The sequence below is a fragment of the Teleopsis dalmanni genome, chromosome 2 (genome assembly GCF_002237135.1).
Source record: "Teleopsis dalmanni isolate 2A chromosome 2, ASM223713v2, whole genome shotgun sequence".
Classification (NCBI taxonomy): Eukaryota; Metazoa; Arthropoda; class Insecta; order Diptera; family Diopsidae; genus Teleopsis; species Teleopsis dalmanni.
Window position 1 is genome coordinate 28,116,347 of NC_051847.1, and position 25,828 is coordinate 28,142,174.

Sequence of the window (25,828 nt, forward strand, 5' to 3'; positions counted from 1 at the left end):
TATAAATTTACTGCAATATCCTGGCAAAGCACTTGCTGAAACGTGATGCGATTAGAAAATCGCTTAAGTTGTTAGCAGTGCAGCATATACACTGCTTCTTGAAGGTACTAGTTTCCTGTTTGTATACTGATATATCCTTTTTTGCTTTGTTTTTTATATCAAAGTAATTTTATAAAATATTTTAGTGTTGCTATAAGTTTTCTAATACTAAAGTTTCCTGTAAGAATCTAATCATTCTTGCATAATTGAAAATTATTTGCAGTCAAGCACTGCAGTTCAAGTTTAGCAAGTCCATATTTTGATTTACTTAAATTTAATATTGATATTTTGGGTTTCACTTTAACTGTAGGGTATAGTATTTAAAACTAATTGTGTTAAATAAATTAAATTATATTTAAATATAATTTAAATTATATTTTGATTGTTGAATGAATCAGTTTTATTAACAAAAAGTTTTAATAGAGAAGAAGTTTAATAAAATTATAGAGATGATCTGTTGATCTTAATCTGATCATTTGATTATATGAAGTGGTATATTTTAGCTGTTGACATCTTAGTTAAGTAGGTTTATTTATTATCTTGAGCAGTCCTGGAAGGCACACTTCAAGTTCAAACGATCTCAAGCTGCCCAAACATTGCACCGCCCATCACTAGCAAAAAGCTCAACATAAAGAATAGAGTCAACATATACAAGCAGATTAAAAAACCAGAACTACTCTATGGTAGTACTGCGTTCTGAGCCAAGCGCCAAATTCCACATTAAAAATTCTTCAAAAAGCGCAAAATATTGGCTTAAGGAAATTAGTTAACGCCATGTGGTACATAAGTGGAGCAGATATCCATAGAGATCTGGGAGTCGATTAATAATTGACAGTCACAATAATCCAACTCTCAACAACCTAAAAACACAGCAAATCCTGATGAGCACAGGCAGATACAAAGACATCAGATTAGCAGTCAACTATATAAAGTGTATTTCTTTTGTTGATCATCAAACTCAAAGTCTATGAATTCACAAACATGTAATACTTTATTGCTCAAAAATGATTAATTTGAATAAATATAATATACAATACAATATATATTTTTTATTTAGATATGAAAATTAAAAGTTAAGATTTTTAAAAAAAGTTTCATCTAATTCTATATATCTAACTTTTAATATACTAAAAGTGTGATTCCTATCAAAGTGCATTATCTTTGGAAGATGAATCCTCATTTTAACCAAGGAAAAAAATTTATAGGTGTAGAAGAGAAAATAATGGAACTGAATACTGTTTTTGGCGTATAAATATTCCGATATTCCACCAAGGAAGTCTACGAAGTAATAAGTCTAACGTATATCCCAAGTATAGATCTTAAAAGAATTATATCCTTTATCAACTTCGCTGGTTGTTTTTAAAACCAAGGTTAACTTACCCGATTGTAAGGTATAATAACCAACACCTAGGCGCCACTCAAGCAGAAAAGGAAGGTCCGCCGCCACTAAAATTAACCAACTAGGGTTATTATATTGTTTGGTAATATAAAAAAGACAAACGTCAATCGAAGCACACAATCAATAAGAATTTTTCTGCAAGAATCCTAGAATATTTTGACATCTATTATAGAGATGTCAGAGTGTTGACTACGTAGTTCAATATAGTGCTTTTATTCTATTAACTGTATAAAAATTTTCTCTAAGAATTGTTATAAAATGGAAATTTGTTAAAAATTTCTGTATTTTAATATCATAAATGTTCAATGAAGGTAATGCAAAATGTGTCTTTATTTAGTATATAAATGGTTCTTCAAAAATTTCCACTTACTAAAAATACATAAAAGAAATACCACTTCAAATAGTTGTATTAGAAGACATTACTTATACAAATATTTCAAGTAGCATTAAACCATAGGCGTATATTAGTGCTTATCTCTATTTGAAGAGTCAAAAATAAAACGACTGCGAACAAAACTCATTCATCAATTGAAATTAAAAAATTGGTAAATATCATCATCGCCCTCATTATCAGCTGCATTATTTGCAGAAATGGTGCACGCAATAGGAAACACCAGATGTTTTTCATTTGTTGCATTCCAATTTTAATGCGCTACAATGTTAGGTGGCATAAACAATTCTACACATATCTGAAATGTGCTGATAAGGGATAGTGTTAAGAGCTACGTGTTGGCAAACTTGATATAGTTTGCTCTTGTCAGACGTGTCTCAGAGGTGGTGCATATAGTTAATTTATTTGATAAATATTAAATAAAAATCTTTCAGAAAATTTTAGAAAGAAATTTAGAAATTTTAGAACTAAAGAGAATTACGACATAGCAGTCTCTACAGTCGTCTCAATTAGAGGTCGCTAAAATTGTTTCCAGTACATTAGAATGAAATACAATACAATATTGTAATTATTACAATTACTATTACTGAGATATAGTAAGTCAAAGATAAATCTCCCTAAAAAACGTCCTTTACATCACATACACAAGTTATTTAAAGTACTTAAGATTAATTAATTTGGTGTCTATTATGTTTTTTATATATAATATGGATTTTGAATTAGTTGAATTGCTGTGTTTGTTTTTAATGTTATTGTTTTTGGTAATTTTTTGTATAAATACAACTTGTGATCTTATAAACCAATTTTCTTAAAGTCAGATGTCTACTGCATTTTTGCAATTATCGGCTAACATCATTCCAACAGTAGTCTGCAGTTTATCGTCGGTCATGTATTTTGATATCCTTGCGAGTATACCATTGCAATGATTATAAGCTTGGAGATTTTACCTATCCTGTATTATCTTGATAGATCTGCTTGAACCAATGCTATTTAGTTTTCTGTAATCATCGTTTGAAATAAGATACCCGTTGCATTTTTGTTTTTGAGATTTTTATATGATGTCATTTCAGAAAGACTACGGCCTTTATGTAAGTATTAGGTATATGAAATTTTGTAATGGTAGATATATAGCTGCAGCTATTAACTCTATCAAATAGAATAAAATAAGTTTTTTTTTCTTAATCTTTTAAGTAAATTTACAATTAACAGTATTATTAAACGTCATTGTTTCAACTATTTCTTTAAATACAACTCTGTGCTGGGATAACAATAAAATTAATAGAATTATTTTTGGTTGATCATACTACTGTTTGGAGTATTGCCAAATTTTCATCACCCAAATTTTAATGCGGTTATGACTATTCTGTTTAACCCGACAAAAATGCACCAATATTTGACATTTTTCATACAAAATCCATATAATATTCATTTAAAAATGTACTGAAGAAGTACAACAAGTAAAAGCATAGTATTAGTTCGTATCTAATTGTTGGATATGTTTATATGTATTATTAAATTATTACAGATTTTAAATTTATTTAGAAACCCACCTTATACAAGTATTTCTTCTTCGCAAAAATTATTTCTATTTTTTATTTAGTATTTTACTATAACTTGAGCAATGAACAATATTAGAAAACAATTATTTCAATAATTGTTTTAATAGAGAGGTTTCGAAAAGTTGTGAACTACAACAACATTGATGATGATAAATATTTGGCAACCCTCGCAACAGTTGTTTGGTCAGTCTAAAATTCAATTAATTAAAATAATAAAAAAAATGTTGTTGTTGTAGTTCACTACTTTATGAAACCACTCTATATAGAGGGTTTACTATATATTCTCTTAAATGAATATAATAGTTTTTATTTAGTATTATAGACACTCTAATCATAACTGCCGTCAAAATGCAATTTAATAATATTTTTAATAAAGAGGTTTTCGAACAGAAGTGAAACAACAACAAAAATTTATTTTTTAAATTATTTTTTAATTAATTGAATTTTTGGCTGACCATACAGCTGTTTCGAGTATTGCCAAATACCCTTCATCAGTGGTCTTGGAAATAATTCTTGTATTTAATTATTCGTAAATAATTATTTTTGAGACTGCAAGTACCAGGAATCTCCGTCATAAAAGTACCAGGAATAATATTTTTAATAATATAATTCAATAGGTTTATTATATTAAAGTGTAGCATATCTTAAATTTCGTTTAGAACGTACTTTACACAAATATTTCTTCTTACCAAAAATTGTATCTATTTTTATAACCTCATATGAAAGTATATTGCCTGCTTTGTATTTAATTTTGTATCTTTGTATCTTTTATTTGACTGACCTTTTATTTACATACTTTTTTTTGTTTTCTTCTAATTTTGTCGGAATTTCTGTTTCATTATTATTCAGGTTTAATTTGTATCTTTTTTTTTTCTTTTGTGGTATGTTCTGTTCTTTAATGAGTTAAGTTGATGTCTTCATTATATAAAAGAACTGAAATGAAAGACTTCTAGGTAAATGAATTCATTAATTTGTGAGCAAACAATTTAGCTAGATAAATGTGAGTCAACTTGACTCTCGACTGATTTCGAACAAAGCAGCTCTAGAATACGAGTAGTACAGGTATGTGTGGACCACTAAATAGCAGGTAGCTGAAATTGCTTTTGTCATAGTTACATGTAAGGATATGTTGAAAGGACATTGTGGTGAAGCTAGGTAAATGCTGTAATATTTTTGTTGCACATTTGATATAATGTGTAATTTACAAGCAGTTTAAATTGAAATGGTTTAATATCCAATAACATGCGGGATATGTACTAAACTGAATTATCAAACCATATAGTAACATCCGTCATTACCATATGCCTTATAATGAAATTCTAATAATTTGTTTTTGTTTTCTGCCTTAGTGTGTCCTTTATTAAACTGGGAACTATCGATACTATAGACATATATAGGACGAAGTCAACGATGAAGGCGTAGCATTGGTCCCACTTCTACCCTTGTTAAGCCGTGAAAACATGTTAAGTAAAACAAAATGACTACACACAAAAACAAAGTAAGGAAAATGTCAACAATTAAAGCCCACTAACACGTTTTCATTTACTAAACTTGTCGTTTGTACTTTTTTTTTTAATACTTTGCTCTCTAACTTAACATTAAAAGGAAATTTATTGAGTCCTTTGGCTTAACATGGCAAATGCGAAAAACATTGTGGAAATGCGTAACAAATTGCTGAGGATGCACGTAAAACAGTGTTCAACAATAAAAAAAAAAAAGGAGAAAAAAATGATAATGACAAGCGTAAAAACAACACAAATTTATATTGACATTTAGTCAACGTGAACGTAAGAGCAAACGTGTTGTCCCAGTACATGTATTTACCATACATGTAACTGCGTATCCGTGTCCACATCCATGTAGTTTACGGTCATATTGATGTTGCTGATAATGTCCTTGTGAAAAATGTCCTACTTTACTTTGATAATATAATGCAAGGTTATTGGTATTTGTTTGTTTGTCTGTCTCTACACCTACATATACATACATACATACATACATACAACTCTACAATACAAATATTTGGCTTTGTTTTGTTTGTGTCACATCCACGCCTTTTATTGACACACATCCAACGCATCATATAAAAAATCGGAAAGATGTTGTTGAATTCTTCAAACAAGAGTGCAATATTTTATTTGGTGCATGTCGTCAAGAAAACGCCTCTTTCATGTCACCTTGGAGAGCAGTCAATAAAAGCAAAATTTGCTCCTTTTCCTTATTAATTCTTTGTTAACATATCATCCATGTAGCATCCATGGTCATGTTTAGGATCATCCGCGTTGTTTTATTGTCGTATTAATTGAATAATAAACCTACAGACAGCTTTCCTCTTTTTTTTCTTGACAATTACTAAGTACTTGTTTATATGCTGATAATAAGTATTAATATAATGTTGTTACAGATAATAAATTCTTTATTAAAAGCGCGTTTCTGAAATACTGGAATATATATATAATAAATTGTTAAGGCATCACAAATCGTAAATGTTTAAATTCTGAGCATATACTGAATAACTTGACCTTTAAAAAAAATTAGAGTTGATTATGAAATCTTTAAAATGGACTAGAACGCTGATATCCATTTTCGGAGTATACGTTAGAATATTCCTAAGGTAAGGTGTCTGTTTCATAAAAAGCTGGTATCTGCCTGTACTGTTTTGGAGTATAACTAACAGCAAATTGGTTCTCATTTGTAACATTCCGTTCTTAAAGATAAAATCTCTGATATCCATTTTCGGAGTATACGTTATAATATTCCTAAGGTAAGGTATCTCTGTCATAAAACACTGGTGCCTGCTTGTACTATATTGGATTATAACTAGTACCAAATGGGTTCTCACTTATAACATTGCGTTGTTAGAGATGAAATCCGGTACCATGGGTTTTAGATATTCACATCCAAGACAATGGGTTCTATATGCCCACAACTTTGGTTAGCAATCCACAATGCTGTTGGTTCAGCAAGGGTGTGGAGCGGTCGATATAATTAATACCTAAAATTAAACAAAAAAAGCGTTGGCATTAACACTTTCACTCAATGTGGAGTTGCATTTATTCAACCACAGAAATTTAGTTGGACTTCACTTCTCAACAAAAATGAAGTTATAATCAAAAAAGATATAACTTCAATTAATACCAGCCGATTTTTTTTCAATAGGGTGTTAATCGGCACATTATTTTTATATGGGCGCTGAGAACGCTATGGTGTTAACTACTTACGGAAAGCAAATATGGAAAATAACTAGGATCATATTCCGCTTCATAAGTAAACTTAACTTTTTAAGAGAAGTTTATTTTGAGTATTTCGAGAATTAAGCTATACCGAGAAGTGTATCTCGTGAAAAAAGTAGGTAAAAATAGCTTATTCTATAGCTGGTCTAAAATCTATTACTAAAATTGTTACTGTACTTAAAATGTAAAATTATATTACTCAGGAAATTGAAAACCCGTCCGTATATCTACAGAACGAATTGAAAAAGAAATGAAAATTTGCATAGATTGTTTGTTCAGCTGCTGATCAGTAGTTGGAATACAAACGTTCAGCAATGGACGCAGTGTCACGAACAGTTTTTTTTCGAGCCCGCAAAATAATATACTATTTAAGTTCAATTTAAAGGTTCGAAATCAAATTTATTCGAAAACTTTAAAGCACATTTATTTACTGAAATTTCTTTATAGAAAGAACTATGTTTGATTTCAGATTTTATCCATGACTTCTTAGTTATACAAAGTCGTCATTTTTTGTTTCTGAAAATATAGAGAGATTTTGAAATGAAAATCGTATAGTTTGTTCAATAGATGTGATTATTGATTTCATTTTTAGAATAGTTATTATATTCCCTAAAGCCCAATTTATTAATTTATTTATTATTTTTATTATAATATTTATTATTTTTATTATAATATTTATTATTTTTTAAAAGGTTTCCATTGAAAACCTTCAATTGTTTCAAGGTATAACTATCTTGAAAATAGAAGTCATCATCATCATAATTTTGGCATCACAGTCCCGGATGGACCATTGCCTCCTCTACAATACGCCTACACTCTTCTTTGTATTTTGCTTTCTTTATGTGTTGTGTTTTTCTTATCGCTCGTATGTTGTCTTCTAAACATAAAGAATAGAGTTAGCATATTTAAGCAGATTATTAAACTACTTTATGGCAGTATTACAATATCTTATTGTAATAAGATATTGTCTTAGTGTGACTTAAAACTGTCCACAGATAAAATAGAGTAAAGGTGCTGATTCACCAACTCAGACCTCTGAATATCGATAATGTTGTCTTCTACATCTTGTAACTTCTAGAATGACCTAGAAGTGTCATTCTAAAATTCTGATATTACATCAAATGATCAAATTTCTATCCAATACTACTGAATGGTAAGAGCATAGTTTACATGCCCTATGCTCCACTGGGAATTAACGGAACAAAGAAGAAGAAGAAGATAGTTTACATAATTTAAAATAACTGAAAGACATTGTTTAAATTTAAGACACTCACAGTTCATTTACCATTCATAAAAATAATACCGATGTCCTTTAGAAATTCGTTCTCTTGCAAATTCGTTTTTATTATTATTTTGCTATTTTAGCTATAAAAAGAGCAGTAAAAATATTTCACTTGTAATTGTAAATTTGTAAAACTGTGAGTGCAATTTTATGCTCATTGCATTTTATAAACTGCTCACCTGCACAATTTGTTCATTTTTTAGCTTCATTACACAATCATTGTCAGTATAAAACAAAATTGTTGCAAAACTGAAAAGTGCAGATTTTTAAAGCTAAAGCTTATGGAAAAACTTTTTGTAAACGTATAAGTTCAGTAAAAGTTAAGCTAAATGATGCAGCAAAAATCACAAAGTTGCAGCAAAGTAAGCGCAAACGATTGATGTGCATTGCTGCAAGGAGTACGGCGAAAAGCATAACATACTTTAAGGCGCATTACATAAAGTTACACTGGCAAACTTTCAACTTTGTCATTTAGTGCTAAAAGATAATACAAAGAAAAAAGAATACACGGCAGAAATAATTTTGCACTATTAAAACTTTCAACTGCTTCATAGTTGCAATAAAATACTCGTACTATTTTTTTTTTTTTTATTACAAAACATATAAAAATCAGTTTACTCTTTTTTATTACGAAATATTACACAAAAAACACTAAACTTCTGTTGAGGTGTAAGAAGTCAAACTGCTGGTAAAATAAATATAAATTATAACATAAAAGTTAAATAAAATTTCAATTTAGACAACCAACTGCCTTTAAGAATTAAGAAGTTAAGAATTTTTCTGGTTTTTAAGAAAAATGTAGCACAGTTTTAGGCGTCTTTCTAGAACAACACCAGCTGTTCTAACACAATTTGACTTTTTGCAGGCAACGAACTTATCACAACATGTTAATGTTATGCTGCCAGTTGTAAGTGTGTTTACGTCACTGGTAACATCATTGTCATCATCGAAGAGTGGAAGAGTGCCTCAACATTGCCTTCTAAAGTGTGGTCACGTCCTGCTGACACGTCACTTCGGGTTTTGTGTACAATTGCTGCGTTTTTCAGTTTTTTTTTTTCTTCATTCACTGCTTTTTCATTGTTTTGTTTTTTATTAGTTGTTTTGCCAACATCTCTCGAATTGTTGTACTCTGGATCTGCCATTTGGTGTGTCACTCAATAAAATTGTACTTTCCTGTTAACGACTAAATTGTCCTTTTTCCCCATGGCAAGTAAGCAAGTTCTTGATTTCGTCATAGTCATGCAAGACAAGTCAATGTTGTGCCTGACACTGTCATTGACGTCGTCATTTCTCCTCTTAAGCGTTTTTCAATTTGTGTCAATTATGTGCTTGTCTTCTGGGTCATACACATGCATTGCGTTCTTCAGAGTGTGTGTTATCCTTTAGTCAACACTTTGCGGCGTGCTTTTATTGTTTTAATGCCCATAAGTGTCGGAAGGAATTGCTTCAGTTGTTATTCTAAACTGCAGTAGTTCGAAAAAAGAGAAAAAAAAATAAACTAAAACCGAGTACATGTTTACTTTTCCAGTTGAACTAGTAACTCTGCAGCATATTAAAGAGATTTTAAATTGCTTCATTTGCAGCAAATGAAGCAGAAGGACATGGAAAACAATAACTTAAATCTGTATATTGTTCTAAAATCGTAGAGGATATTGTACTATTTGAAAAATTAATGCAAAATTATTATAGAAAATATAGAAAAATATTTTTAAAAATAAGTTAAAATATTTATATTATTATTATTACTGTTATTATTATTATTTATATTTATCTATTCTTTTATAAACATTTATATTAGTTCATTAAAGTTTTATAAAAATAATTATGTTAAATAATATAAAGAGTTATACATTTTGTAATTCTCACAGTAAAGGTTTATAAGACACAGATGTGTTTAAAATTGTGAAATCCTACAGATATTTTAACAGTAAGTTGACTTCAGTTGTAGTAAATTTCAATGACTTCTTGGCACATAGCTTTCAAAAACTGGTATATAATTTGACCGATGTTTTTTTGTTAAACGTCAAGAGTTTTGAGGTTTTTTTTCGAATACATACCCACGGTTCTTTGCATAATCCCACAGAAAAATGTTCAGTGATAAAAAAATTACATGATATCGATCATAGGACGTGAAAGCATAGGGAAAGCAAATTAGGACGTGTTGTCTGGCTTGTGGGGTTTCGGCAGTAAATATCAAAATAATGGGTGCTTCTTAAGAAAGTTGCAATTACTCTGCTACGTTTTCAAAACTTCGAGAATTTCGAGGATTGTCCACATATTCTTTGCATAGTCCCACCAAAAAAGTCTAATGATGAAAAATCTTGGCAGCCAATTCATATTATTTAAACGTGAAATTCAACATCCGGGAGCACAAAACAGGACGGTTTATGTGGTTTTTATTTGTTGATTTATAGCATTGAATATCTATATATAGGATAATTCTTAACAAACTGCCATAAATGTGATAAGTGATTCCCGGCACATAATACCTCGGCTATAATTTGATGAATGTTCATTTTCGAAGTGACGAGAATTTTTAGAATTGTCTAGATAAACACGATTCTTTACATAATCCCACAAAAAAGTTTAATTGCATGATTAACTTGTTTTGGTGGTCAAATTACATTATCAAAAAGTGAAAGTAACCGCTCGGAGAAGCTAAGACCGAACGTGTTGTGTGGATTTTGGCGGAGAATATTAAAATATTGGTTACTTTTTAACAAAAAGGCATAAATGCGGTAGGTGAATCCATAGTACAAGCCACGACAAAATGTATAGGGGGTGTATAGGATATTCAATAGTACAAATATAAAACCCTTATGTTTTAGTAACTGAAAGCTTATTTCTTGAGGTGACTGTATTTCGGTGAATATTGAAAATGTTCCTCCCCCCTTCCACCCTTTCACCCATACGATGCTTACTTATACACTTCTTTTACATTTTTGCAACTTTTTATATTAAACCACTGTATTTATTTTAAAAGTTCTATTAGTAAAATTGAAATTAATGATTTCAGTTATACAATTCATAATAAAAATTTATTTCAAATACTATAAATTCTGTAAAATTTTGTAAAATCTCATATATATATATTATATAGAGTATGGTATATACAATATTACATGCATAATTATATCAAAATTTATACAATACTTAAACATATTATATTTAAAATATATTTTAAAAATTTATGTGAGATTAATTCATTGCGCTGGTGGCAAGGGAAGTGTAGGTAGGTCAGTTATGCCGATAAAAATTTATTACACAACTTTTTAAGAAAACTTTAACAAAAAAATTCTTAATACTCTACATTTTGTATAAATGAAATTTTTATAGTATGCTTTATAAGTACATATATATATATATAATCTACACAAATGAACATACATATAATGTATAATGAAATTTTTTATTTTAAAATATTAAAGCAGCCATAAGTTATAAATGCTTTAATCTGTTTTTAATATTCTAAACTTTTTAGCAGTCTGCAAATTCATAATTTTTAAGTATCTTTGATATCATTGCTCCTAAAAATTTAATAAACTGAAAATAAATCAGTGACTGTTTTAAGTACTTTGTAATATTGTTGGTAAGAATATAATCTCACCGAAGGCACATAAGTTGTTGAGATGTGAAAAGGCATTTACACATATCTTTTAGCTTGAAATAAATTATACATTTGCCATTTCTTTATACCCTAAAGCTAATTAACCTTTTTGTTTTTTTTGACAATTATATTGTTTAATGCAAGCTTGTTTAATCTCAAGTCTATTCTGAAATTCTAAAATTATTTTTAAAATCGTAATTATATCGCAATTATAAAACATCACTCAAATATTGTCTAGACGTCTGATTCTTCGCCGTAAATGTTGGGCCACAAAATAAAATATTGTGACACGAAATTTCGACTGCGAACATTTAAATTGACAAACATAAATTTTTATTATTCATGTGCCACAAATGCATGTGAACTCAAAAATAGCAGTTTTATTGCGGAGTGTAGTTCGTATAGGAAGAGTAATTAATAAAATAATTAAATAACATAAAATGCAAGGATACAATATAACTGCATACATGCGAGTTGAACTCTGAGATATAAAAATATAAATTATAACAACGTGAAACCGCAGTGAAGCATGAAAAATTCCACCTGTACTCTGGCGCGAGTTCAGTATAAAAACCATACAATTCCATTGCTACTTGTGCGTGTAGTTGAGCATCTCCGGTTGCTCATATGTACTCTATACACATATCAAATAAACTATGGCAAACAGTAAAATAACCATAAAAATACTTTCCGCCGTTTTCACATGTGCATCGTTGCAACTATCATAAAAAGGTAGCCACCTATCCAGGTATCCATGTATCCACCAGCCAACCGAACAGCCAAGCGAGGAGGCATTGTGTAGGTGAGCATCGAAATATCCTGGCAAATATCCGTGTAAACTTAAAAATGAATTAACAGTAAAATAGTGTACCAAAAGTTGTAGATGAGTTAAGTTGGGTTTCATATAAATGAATTGCATACATATTTATAGATGTGTATCTATATGTGTACATTTTTATTTTATGACTGTATGAGTATTGAAATTTATGACAATCATAAAAGTTCATTGGTAAAAAAAGGCTTGCAGCACGCTTTACTATGCTGTCTTCCAGCAATTTTTTATGGCTGAGCGGCTAAGAAATTTAAAATGAAAAAGTTGGACAAACAAACTAACCAACGAGCTTCACACTTGGGTCCAACAGCTCTTCAGGTACATTATTTTGGCATAAAAATACGTAAATGGAGTGTCTTTTATGGGAAAAACACCATTTTTTATGCAACGAACATAATTAATTTATATATTATTGAATGCTATGCAGTACATAAAACCGTTGATATTATCACATTCGAGTTTGTTCGACGTGACTTTTTCTTGTTAGATAAACTATAACGAGAAAGTTATAATAATATTTTTAAATTTAAATGTAAAAAAAAAAATAGGAGAAATATTTTTACAAGTGTTACAGTAACCAAAATTAGGTTAACAACATTTTAAATGACCGAGTGATGCATTTTAAACCATTAAAGCATATTTTTAAGTGCCTAAAATTATACTTCGATATTTTCTTCATAAAGATGCTTACTTGTTTGCGCCACGTATTGTATTTAATTTTTTATATGGTTAATCTTAAAATAATTATAAAAAATATTAGTTGGTAGATATTAATGTCAACCCGTCTCATTAGAAGATGCACCTTACTTAGGCTCTTTTTGTGAACCTATTTTGATATAAAAATTTTAGAGGCTCATTAGGTGTGCTTTAGAATTTATTTTGGATTGGAAAACTATGTTGCTATGTTGCTTGAAGAAAGGTACAATATTTTTAATTAATATATTCGCGTAAGAAATGAAACAGATACTTGAGGAAGAATTACTTGAAATGGATAAATGCTTTCTACCGAAAGCTGGACAAGAAATAGAAGATTAATAGTACTTTTTCTTTCTTCCACTAGAAGTAAGAAATTGGACAGATAATTTAGGGAGACTTAAAGTGGATAAACGTTTTCTGCTTAATATTGAACAATGACACAAAAAATAGTATAAAAAATCGGAAATATACTTAAGGAAAGGATAATAAATATATTCATATAGGATATTCCATCGAGTATTGGACAATGATAGAGACGATTACATATACTTTTGTTTTTTTACAAAAAGTAATACTTCTTTTCTTTACTATATTTAAGAGATTGGAAAGATACCTAAGGAAAATATATTTGAAGTGTATAAACACAATGTATACAATGATAGTGAAAATTAGGAATACTTTTCTTTTTCCATAAAAAAGATTAGTGTTACGCCTCTTTTCTTCACTATGCGTAAAAAGTTGTATAGTAAAATGCTTGTTAGAGTGTACTGGATAACGATAGAGAAGATTAGGGATAATTTTCTTTTCTCCACTACACGACATATATGACAGTAGTCGTTAAAAGTTAACCAGTCGGTATGTCTGCCTATGAGACAGTTCCCCGTAATTATATTAAACAGTATGAAACAAACAAAACCCTACAAATTCTAAGAGGTCTAAGCAAAAATTTGATTAATTCATAAGAACTTTTATACTTCTTATAATTTTTATAAGAAACTTGCTTAATGAGTAAATCCTCATTATTTTATTTCACGGAAATCTACAAGATACAACAATCTTCCATGTACCTCGTTTTCAAATGTTCTGGGGCGCGTGTGTATATTTTGAGGAACTGGTTTGAATTCGCATGCGCTTTATCCTAACGTTCTCTCACAGGGATGTAAATAGGGAACTAATATATCATTACTATAACACTGTTCAATATTTACATATATAGTCTGACTATAGTTTAGCATACGAAACTCTGCTACGTCCACTTTGTATCATTTATAAATTGTGTGAAAGCTTATTCTAACGATGGGTTAGCAGCCAATAGATTATAATGAAGAAGGTTTGGGTTGGCTGTGTGTAGGATTAGAGTTTGATTTTTATATTACCCGTTTAAGACAAAACGGGCCACCACACTATATAGTCATATGAATAACTTTATTCGGTTGTGGAATAAATCCATGAAATCAAGCAAGGTCTAAGACTTTCATGCGTCATACATTTTTTTCCCCTCTTTGATGTTTTTTTTCCAGCTCTGAGAACTTCCTTGAAGTTACTCTTTCAAGCAGTTACTTTTCTAAAATATACGAGTATGTATTTCATGTTTTTCAGAAAAGATAAATTCAGTAGAATCTCGGCATAATGAAAGTTAGAATATAGTGTTAAATCTTATTATTTCGATTGCATTTCATTTACAATATAATATTTGTTATTTGGAAAGAATATTTGGGGTTTATATGAAACTACTACAACTACTTGATTTTTCATTATTTAGAGCGTTCACTATATTAGTTATTTGTTAAACCGAGAGTCTAACTTAATTGTATATTAAAACATTAGAAATGATATCTAGTGAAATAGTAAAATAATATCTTACACTTGTCTATATACTGTAAATAACGAAAGCTATAATACAAAATATGCTGAAAAAAAAAAATTTCTTGATACTGCAAAACTACATCCTTAATCCGTTTTCTACATTATATATCTTGATAAATAATATAATTTATGTATAGTCACTTTTCAGTGCATAAAGTGCATTAATACATATGCTGCTTTGTGTATATACTTTAATACATACATTTAAATATCTTAAGATAATATAAAGCAAATTTACCTTCCTATTTAGCTGGAAGCCATTCGGCATAATAAATCTAAATATGCTCGAAGAAAAGACATTTAACTTTTGAAAGGACATTTTAAAGAATTGCCGAAACGCAATAAATTTCAAGTCCGTTTGTGTGTATTTGATAAGGATATGTATTTAAATAAATTTATACAAATACACATATATATAGACATAAGCACATATGCGGTGTATGGCACATAAATATGCTGCACTTGACATATGACAAGTGAAAAGTACTTTTTCCAAATTTAACCAACAAAATATACTTAAAATTTGCTTCCATGCATAATCATGAGATATCAAGCAAATTTCTTCTGCTTCAAAGAAATAAAACAAAATATGCAATTTTCATAAAATTTTCATAAAATCATAAAATATTGGTATAAAAGTATTCAAAATCCTTTACATATGAGCAAAAACAGTGCGAGAATAAAAAGTACGGAAATAAATCAGAAAATTTTGTTGCTTTATTAGCTTTTTATGAAGTCAAATTTTCATATAAAAAAGGACACAAAATGTCCGCACGCTAAACATTTCCCAAATTTACGAATCCATGCATGGCAGAGCAGAAGTCATCCGAGGCGCAGTCAGTCACTCACATTTATGGAACTCATAAAAATTATTGGCATATTCCTGCATTAAACTCCCAATGGTTTATGAGGTCCTTGCATAATATTTCCGTTGATATTTGAGCAAAGCACTAAATGCAATTTGATTTTGATTGAAGTTAGATTAAAAGCACATAAAAATCGTGAAATTAAATTGAAATTGCTTTTTATTTTCTTGACGAATTTATTGCAGCAAATTCAACAAAAAATGAATGGAGTACATAAAAGGAAACTCAGTTTTTCCCCCAAAACACTTTTGCCATCCTGTCGAGCAATTCTCGTAAATGTGAAAGGGAAAATTTGAAAAATGCAGGTGGCACAAATGATGCCACTTAAACGCAAGAACAGTCCCACATATATCCTTTTTAAATGTAAAAACAGAAAAAACAAAAAAAAATAACAGAAAAAAAAATTAAATAAGAGAAGGAAATAATAAGAAAAGTTAATTTCGTTCAAATATTTTCAATAAAATGAATAAAATAAGTTTTTATTACATATTTTTGTATATGTGAATGTTTGATTTTATAAATAAAAAATATAAAAAAATTTTTTTTTGATTATGCAGCAGTAAAATTTTTCTGGCGTGCGGTCAAAGGATATTCCCAACTTTCGCTGTCTTATAGATTTTCCTATAGAGTTTCTCTTGGTATTGCAATACTTCAAACAATATCTTCAATAATTCAATTTTTTTTATGTATTGTAAGAAATGTTGAAATGAGTTTTATTGACCAGATATATACAAGAAATATTAGACTGGAATATTAATCACTTTATTCCTAAACTAAACGATAAAAATAATGGATATGGAGCTTAACTCTAAATAGATAAGCAATTTATTTCTAAAACTAATATGAAATTATGTCTCCTGATGATGACTTTAGACTTATATCGAAATATCGAATAAATAATAATTATTATAAAATAAAACTTTTTTGTAATTTTTATTTTATTATTTATTATTATTTTAATATTTATTATTATTTTATTAATTATTATTATTTCTTATTATATTATTATTTAGAGGGTTTTCGAATAGCAAAGAAAGAAAGAAAGAACAAACATAAAAATTTATTTAATTTTATTGAAATTTGGCTGACCATTATTTATTATTATATTATTATTATTTTATTTATTTATTATTATTTTATTATTTATTATTATTTTATTATTTATTATTGTTTTATTATTTATTATTATTTTATTGTTTATTATTATTTTATTATTTATTATTTATTATTATTGTATTATATAGTATTTTTTTATTATTTATTACAATACTCGAAACAGCTGTAGGGTCAGCCAAAAATTCAATTAATTAAAATAATATAAAATGAATTTTTGTTGTTGTAGTTCACTACTGTTCGAACAAACCTCATTATTTATTATTATTTTATTACTTATTATTATTTTAGTATTTATTATAATTTTATTATTTATTATTATTTTATTATTTATTATTATTTTATTATTTGTTATTATTTTATTACTTATTATTATTTTATTTTTTTACTAACAATAATAAAAAGTTAACCAATTAGACCGTGAAAACACTATATTAAGTGTATTTTATTTTTATTGGGAATAAAGATTTGGAAGGCGATTAGCTTATACCGATTAGATTATACCGGTAATCAGTACCGGTTAGGTTATATCGGTTGACCTACACTGATTGCTTATATTCGTTAGCCTACACCGATTAAATTATATCAGTTAGCCTATACCAATTAGCAGATACCGTTTAGGTTATATTGATTAGCCTGTACTGATTAGGTTACATCGGTTGGCTTTATCAGATTAGGTTACATCAGTTGGTCCACACCGATTATGTTATATCAGTTAGCCTATACCGAGTTGATTATATCGGTTGGCCTATACCGTTTACTTTTTCCAATAAGCCTCTACCGATTAGTTTATATCGCTTGGCCAACACCGCTTAGACTGCAAAAAAAATAGTATTTCTATTAAATTTATTTATGAAGCTAATATCATATTTTTCAGACAATATATTCTCATAAGATAAAAAGCACGAAAATGGAAATACTCATTTTTATATCATTGAATATTGTATCATATTTAAGTCAATAAACAAATTATTTTATTAAATAAACATATTTTATGTAAATTGTTGACTTCATTTTCTGCTTTTCTATGCTTAAGAAAAATAAGTCTTAACTCATTCTTTCATTGGCATTTCAATTTATGTAAGTAAAATTCACGGCTCATAGGAGCTTCCGTTATGAACAATATGCTACGATTAGCTTCCGTTCTATTTGTTATTTATTATTATTGCTATAGTTTGATAGTTTTTTTTTTCTTGCGTATTGCTACACAAAAATCAAGTCCCTTCATTTTTTGGGAATATCATAACATAGTGCAAATATTGTTATATGCACATGTAGTGTGCGGCGGATATTAAGTGAGGACCCCGATCGTATAATGTATAGGTATATAAAATATCCCACTGTATTATTCTATATAAAACTAATACTATATTTTTGTTATTAGAGAGTCTTTATAAATTGTTAAATCAAAAACTTTTTATTGTGTTTTAATTTATATCTTACGATATGATTGAATCTATTTCAATCCTTTCTGGAGGTACCTTTTTTTGTTATTTTAAACACTATGCTGTTTTCGATTTTTTTCGACTGTTTTTCACCTTTTAACTAAGTTTATTAAATTTATATATAACTACTGCTATTTTCCCCTTAAGATTCTGCCAAACCCCTTTAAGAAGCACATACATATTTCCAGAACTACGAGTATTTCCTCATGACGTATGGCGGTAATCCCTTTTCAAATATTTGTCCGTGTAATTCTAATAGCGTTCCAAAATTTCGTCAAAATCCATTCTATTTATAAACTTCCTTCCTTTGTAAAGAAAAAAAATTTGTTGTTTAAATATGTTTCTTTTCTTCACCAGATAAAATAAAAAATCTTTTCTTATACATACGTCTTGATGTACAATTTATCTGATTGTATTGAAATTATTTTTTCATATTTATATGATTTTTGTTATTATTGTCGAAGGGAAAATATTCATTTTATTAGCATATAATATTTTTATTGACATCACAGTATCCTTTTGCCAGTAACATGAGTAAGTGTTGTGACAATTGTGAAATGTATGAACTATCCTTTCGATCCTTTCAATACAATTTGTTAGTAATGCTAAACTGAAGAAAGTCATAAAATTAACAATGAGACAAGAATAATCATAACAAACAGTTGAATAATAAATAAAGTACGTATGACTGTATAAGAATCCCTCTTCGAAAAAATATTTCCACTTTGCACTTGCAAACGTATATATTTAAGTTGGTATTTCCTTTTCAAGAAAATTTTATTTAGAAGTACAAACCTTGGGGTTGATCAACATCTATACTAAGTAAACGAAGTTAAATTTTTTTCCGGATAGCGAATGGGTTTTTGTATTGAGACCATATTTTTATGGACAGTTAAATTGTACTTAATTTATGATTTTCCTTTCTGAAAAAATATTTAATAATATTTCGGTCTTTTTTTCCTTACGTTGTCTAGAATTATTAAACATTTTTTTTGAAAATTTATTTAATTATGTTTATTTTTTTTTAATTTTATTAAATATTATTATTTGTTTTAATTATTTTTATGTATTTTTAAATGTTTAGTATTCGATAAGCAATAATAAAATCTCATTTAAAACCAACCATTAATGCGCATAAAAGATTTATTTTTATAATATCAATTTTTTTTAAAGTATATAAATTTTATTGTGGTTATGTTTAAGTAAAAAATTGAACACCTACCTAGTGTGAATATTTATTATTTACAAATAATTAAAATTTAAAAAAAATTATAATTTGTTTCTGAATATTAAATTTTTAATAATAATTTTTTTTCTCCCGTTTTTTTTTTTCTTAGCTGTTATTTTTTGTTTTTATGTTTCAATGTTAGCTAGCATATTGGCTATTGTTTATGTGTGTAGACTTCATAAAGAGTACATATACAGTTCAATTTTCACTATTGTTAGCCTTAATATATATAGATACATTAAAATAATGTGACAGTATCAAAGTATAGTCAATCAATTTATTCTGTATAATATAAGTAGCAACATAATAAATTGTATTCTTATACAAATTTATGTAATTTAAAAATTTAATTTAATTTAATATAAATTTATAATTTTATTCATTTTTTATATAAGTCATATATTGTCAATTAATTTATAGTAAATATTTTATATTAAATTAAACATATATAACAGATACGAATTCATTTTGTTGAAGTATCAAGTGCTGTCGTGACTTACAGTTTACAAATAGTATACAAATGTATGTGATATTTATAAGATATGACTTTTTATAAGATACAAATTTAATATTTTTTTTATATCTTGTATTAGCCTTTTTCAATTATTATATTTTCTGAAAGTGATTAAGGCATGCTTTTCAATCTTGTTTTAAAATAAAACTAGTGGTGACTATTATATACTTCAGTTTTTAAGTATTCTTCTTATCTTTTTAAAGATATTATTACATTATTAAAATTCTATAAACTGTTTTATAATCTCTTTTAAACTTATATTAACTTAATATAACTTAAAAACTTATATCAGTAATTTTAATTATATAGGTAGATCTACCTACCTCAATCATATTCCCATTTAGCTGTTGCATATCAGTTTTGACTTGGCAGATTCACATGTAAAAGATCTGTTTTATAACCATCATATTTCCTTTTTTCAGTGCAGATATTATTAGTTAGATATTATTAGCATATTTAGATCTAGAGTTTCAGTGATGGTTTGTTTTGTAAATTCACAATTACGACAACTATTTAAACCTATCATATATTCTTTCCTTATTGCAAACGTTCGATTTAGAAAACACGAGGCATTGCGTTGTGTGTTCTACATTTCTTGTACATTTTTTCCAATATTTTTCTATATTTTCCTATATGTTACCTACAGCAAGCTGCTATAACCAAGAACTTCTTACTGCTGTTTGCTGAGTTGAGTCGATACTAATGTTCGCTTCTAGAAACCAAATGTTCTCTACCGACAATACCTTTAGGTTGAACAGTTTTCTGTTAATTACCTGTGAAAAAAACACTTTACCTTAAGTGTTTTATGTATTTCTTCTACATTTTTTCCACATTTTTTATAGCATTCTTAATAATGTTGTTATTATGTTAACTTCATATTAATAATACTGTATTTATGCCATAGATTTTTTGTTGCTCTTTGCCGATTTTAGTCGTTACTAAAGTGTGCACCTAGAAATTTAATGCTCTTCAATCAGTATATGCTTTCGCTTCATAGTTTTCCGTCAGTAAATATCAAAGATTGTAGTGTTTTCTAAGTTCCCCAAGTGAACACTAAAGTGAACACTATAACATTTTTGGTACGAAAGTTAAAATATGAGAATAAGTAATATTGCACAGTTAAATGAGATCTTCAATTATACTCCATTCAGTATATAATACTAATTTTTTTCCTCAGTTTTCTGCTATGCTTGAAAATGCTTCCTCCACTTCTCCGTTCTCTAAATAGACATCAAAAACACTAGTTCGAGAAAATTTAAAGCCAACCAGCGCACATTTAGTAGTACCGCTTGACACCTTTGATCGTTGGAATTGGAAATGATTACCTTAAAAATATCTCACAGACCACAATCGGAGATAATTTTTGTGGTTACTGATTATGACCATTCATGGCGAACGCAAAACGCAAAACCAAACACAACTGCACAAAACATGTCATTTCACTAGTGTTGAACACGGATGCTTCTGGTCTCGTACTCAAATATGCAAGCATGCCGCATGCATGGATGCATGCGTGTTGTTATTGTTGTCATTTTTGCTGTCATTTAAGTTGTTACTTCTGTAATTGTTGTTGTTATTGTTGTTAATGTGGTTTTGTATGTTTTTGTTTTGCAACTCGTTTTCATTTTCCTGTTTGTAAAACATAAAATGTTTTCAATGAACCGAAAGCTTAAGTTTTTTCATTTTTGCTTGTGTTTTGTTCTCATATAAGGACATGCGGAAAAGGATGGTTAAAAATGGTCTATGACAGCACAGAACAAAAACAAAAAAAAAAAAAGTATAGTAGTATAACCTACGCCTGCTTTGCCCGATAACCAGCCAGTTTGCAAGCCAGAAAACTTATTTGCACAAAATTTGTCACACATAATCGAACTACACTTAAATGCCATTATGCAAATATGAGTAAAATACACAGGAGTAAATACCGTAACGTATGCAAATATTTGTAATTTTACTCTTCGAAAAACTGAAAAGATAACATATCTACAAAAGTACAAAACAAAACAAATCGAAATGAAATGAAAAACAATACCATTCATTTCGATTTTTGTTTCTTCATATATGTTTTTACTGTTGTATTTTGAAAGGTAACCGTAACTCTTTGTTCAAAGGCAATGCTGAATTGTTCATTGTTGTTTTGAATTTTGACTAGAATTTTTGTAGTTTGTACTCGAACAAAGCAATCAATACAATTTAAGACTTAAATCATTTTTGAAACAATACTGAATGTATCCATATATTGGTCACATTGCAAAATTAATGATCATGTATTGTAGTGTCTTCCGATTGTTTGTCTAAAGCTGCATAGGAAATTGTTAACGTTGATAAAATTCAAATCACATTGCATACTTTTGGGTGTTCTCTATATATATATATGTGTGTGTGTGCGAATGTGTGTTTTTGTTAGCTATTGTTTTATGCGTTTGAAAAGATTTTGTCAACCTGAAAATCTCTAATTTAAATTACGAAATTTGGTTTTAATTTTAAGAAATGAAGAGTACCTTTTTTTAAATAATATATTTTTCTTTGTGTTACATTATCAATTTAATATCATAAGAATAAATATGTCAAAACGTCAATATAGAAAAACAATATACAAAGGTCTGATCCTTGACTCAGTATAATATCAATTAAAAACATATTTGTGATAAATTTAATAAAAATACAAATATTTTAGCTTTTTTAATATTTATTAAAATATTTATAAAATTGAACAAATTCAACTGTAGTTGATAGTGAATAATTTTTAATACTTTTAATAATTTAATACTATATTATATTATAATAGTATATAATATATATTTTCAATAACAATTTTAGTTTATTATATCTGTGAAATATATAGTAATTGCATGTGGAGGATCTGTATATGTTTTTAACACTGCCAACGTTTTATAAGAAAATTTTTAATCATAGGGATCTTGTTATGCATACAGTCATGGTCACGTCAAATGTGAAATTATTGTTATTTTTAAACTAAATAAAAATTTTGAGAGTCAAATCAGGAAAGATTTTTTGATTACACTTGGTACTTTTTGAAAATATAGCATAAGTGCATATGTTCTTAATATTGCCATTACATTACATTTTGAACACCTCTTGGTTATATATGAAGATTGAAGCTAATATTTCTTCTAAGAGCCTCTAAGCATAAGGTTCATGTTATGTAAACAGTCTTAATCACGTCCTAAGTGAAATTGTTGCTCTTTTCAAAAATTTAAGGTCATAGTAAGGAGGCTTTCTGTAATTTTTCATATTAATCAAAACAGTATTGCTCAGTCATAAGTGTTAGCTTTCATTTTTTAGAAGCAAATGTGTATATTTTTGTTTGAATTTGTTCTTATACATTTCTTCTTTATACATTTCAGGCACAACTAAAAAGTATCAAAATAATTGTAACAATATGTAAATAGCAATTGTAATTTGATTCTCTGCATAACATACCTTCATACTTACATTAAGACTGAAAAGTTTTCGGAAATTCTCATTTAAAATTCGCGCGCTGTATATTTTTCGATATTTTAAGTTTATGTAGTTTGGCAGCACTGTCCTTAATTACTATGCCAAAAATGAGCTCGATCTGTCAGACAGTTCGTTTACGGCAGCTGTTGAAACCAGTTCACCTCAGTAGTGCGTTGCGAAATGTCTTCGACGGTCGTACGACCGTCCTGGAAGGCTTTGTACCACTCATAAACTTGAGTTTTCGATAAAACTGATTCCCCATAAGCCTTTTGTAGCATTCGCAACGATTCTGCACACGAAATTTCGTTCGAAACACAAAATTTGATGCAAACTCTTTGTTCAATATTTTTTTCCATTGTTTTTTTCGCAACGCCCTACTGAGGTGAACTGGTTTCAACAGCTGCCGTAAACGAACTGTCTGACAGATCGCGCTCATTTTTGGCATAGTAATTAAGGACAGTGCTGCCAAACTACATAAACTTAAAATATCGAAAAATATACAGCGCGCGAATTTTAAATGAGAATTTCCGAAAACTTTTCGGTCTTAATGTATAAGCAGAAAAAGAGTTCATTCACTTCATTCGTTATATGACTGTCTATATAATATAACTCAATGAAGCATTTGTAAATACTGGCTTGTATGTTTTTAGTGCTGTTGCTATCACTTTTGTACGGGCTTGCACTTTTATTGCAATTAGCTAGCACTTATAGTCATTGTTACTAGTTTTGGAGCTGTTAGGTATTACTTTTGACCATTTTTGGCGCTATCATTTTTGTTTATCAGCTATTAAATTGAAGTGATGAATCCATGTTAGTAGGGCAATTCATAAACAGTACAGTATATTCAATTATTTTAATTCAAGCACAATCAAAAAGTATTTAAATTGTATCGACCACACGTAATTGACAATTTCAATTTGACTTCTTACTTAATATACCTTCATGGTCATGGCCAGAAAGTGTATAAAATTGCCGTAACCATTTATAATATGATTGTCTACATAATATGGATCTAACAAGATATTTTTTAATATTGTTTTTCGTGGTCTAATCCTACTTGTTCCAGTTTGGGAGTGTTGTTGTTGCTAGCTATCACATTGCATATTTTTATTGATTTTACAACTGTTAGCAGTTTTACTTTTGTTTGACATTTTTGGTGCTGTTAGCTGATATTTTTATTATAATCCGATATAACCCCAAAATGTCTATAATTAAACAAAATATGTGCTATTTTTAAAATATTTATGATTCGTTTTTATTGTGAAAATAATTAATTTTTATTTAAAGTTTTCTGTTTAAAATTTTTAAAGGGTTTATAGTTTATAAATTTTGCAAGTTTTAAATTTTCTGTTCATCTAAGTGTTATTTTTATAAATTTATTTTTTTTTTTTACAATTATTGAATATTTTTGTAAACAGAACAAAATTGTTTACATGACAGTTGTCAATGAGAGATTATTTACTAACAAATAAATTTATATTACATTTGCATAGATATACATGTATAGATAAACAATAACGTACCAGAGCCACTCCTAGAAATATAAATAAGCTATACCATACATTACTGTGTGTCTGTGTGTGCATTGGATTTTGTATGGAGAAATAATAGTTACAATTGCAAATATAATAACAATTCAAGCGTGTACAAGGCAACTTCCGTTTTGGCAAGCATAAAACTATGTAGTGAAAGGAAATTGTATTGTTTGACTTGAAAATTTTTACTTCAAATCGGAAATCAAAAATCGTATTGGTGCGAGTATCTGTAGTCAAAATATTGTCAACATAACAAAGCCAAAGAAGCAGGAGCTCGACAAAACCAAATAAAAAAAAAAAAGAAGAAGAAAAAGGATTTATTTACATAATACAATACAACACATAGTTAGTTGCTGGTGTGTAGTAGTATACTCGTATGTAAACAATTTTGTGTGTGTATTGAGGCAAAAAAATGTTTGTTTAGAGCTTCAAAAAAAAAAAAAAATTATTTTCTATTTATTTTGATTTTATGCACTATTGATAAATATTAAATTTACTAATGCAATATTTGTTTATTTTTTGTAATTTTATTTTATTTTTAATTTATTTTTATCTATAATTTTATGGAAAATTTGAATATATTTAAATTGTCTTTAATCCCTGGTTTAAATTTATTAAAAATGTAATTTTATTAAATTTTATATTTAAAATTTGCTTTTTTATTTTCGTTTTTATTTTTATTATATAATAATTACGTATAAGATTTGCAGACGACAGTTGATGGGAAAAAAATTGCATTTTCTTAATTAACTTAAGTTGCA

The 25,828-nt window shown here is 28.2% G+C and overlaps 1 protein-coding gene across 1 annotated transcript in view; it reads left to right on the top strand.

Annotated features, from left to right (window-relative positions):
* The window catches only part of LOC119674188, a 115,980-nt gene that overhangs the window by 63,821 nt on the left and 26,331 nt on the right, over nt 1-25,828 (top strand). The gene's annotated exons all lie outside the window — the stretch shown is intronic.